This window comes from Gouania willdenowi, chromosome 4, assembly GCF_900634775.1.
Source record: "Gouania willdenowi chromosome 4, fGouWil2.1, whole genome shotgun sequence".
NCBI lineage: Eukaryota > Metazoa > Chordata > Actinopteri > Blenniiformes > Gobiesocidae > Gouania > Gouania willdenowi.
The window spans coordinates 29,900,319-29,900,873 of NC_041047.1; positions in this window are offsets into that span (position 1 = coordinate 29,900,319).

A 555-nucleotide genomic window follows, 5' to 3' on the forward strand; every position below is an offset into this window, starting at 1 on the left:
TGCTGAGCCCCTGCAGCTCCACCCTTACTCCATGCCTATTGGTCACATAACGTGTCACGTTAAGATATAAAGAAAATATAAATCGTCCCTCCCCTTCATTGATTTGATTGGCTTAAAATGCCAAATGTAGCTCACCATTGGTCTGTCAATCACTGAGCTTTCCTCGTGTTCTGTGCCCGAAACTTGCTCACGATGTAATCTGATTGGTGGCTTCTGTCACATGGTTACTTCCCACGGTGAGCTCAGTTAGTTTGAAGGAAAGTGTTTAGCAACTTCTGAGATGACCCGGATCGTTTAAAGTCTATAAACGTCGGTGGAAAACCTGTCTAAAGTCATTCTTATCGATGGTGTAAAGTTCAGGAGACTGTGTAAAGTAAACATTAAATTAAACAGGTGGATACACTGCTGTAATGACACGTTTGTCATGTTTACAAAATGATGAAACTACTGACAATGTAACACATGTTGGAAAATTGGCTGACAAATGTGCTATAAATATATGTATTTATTATAAAGAAGGAAAATATATATTATTACATATATATATTAAAAAAA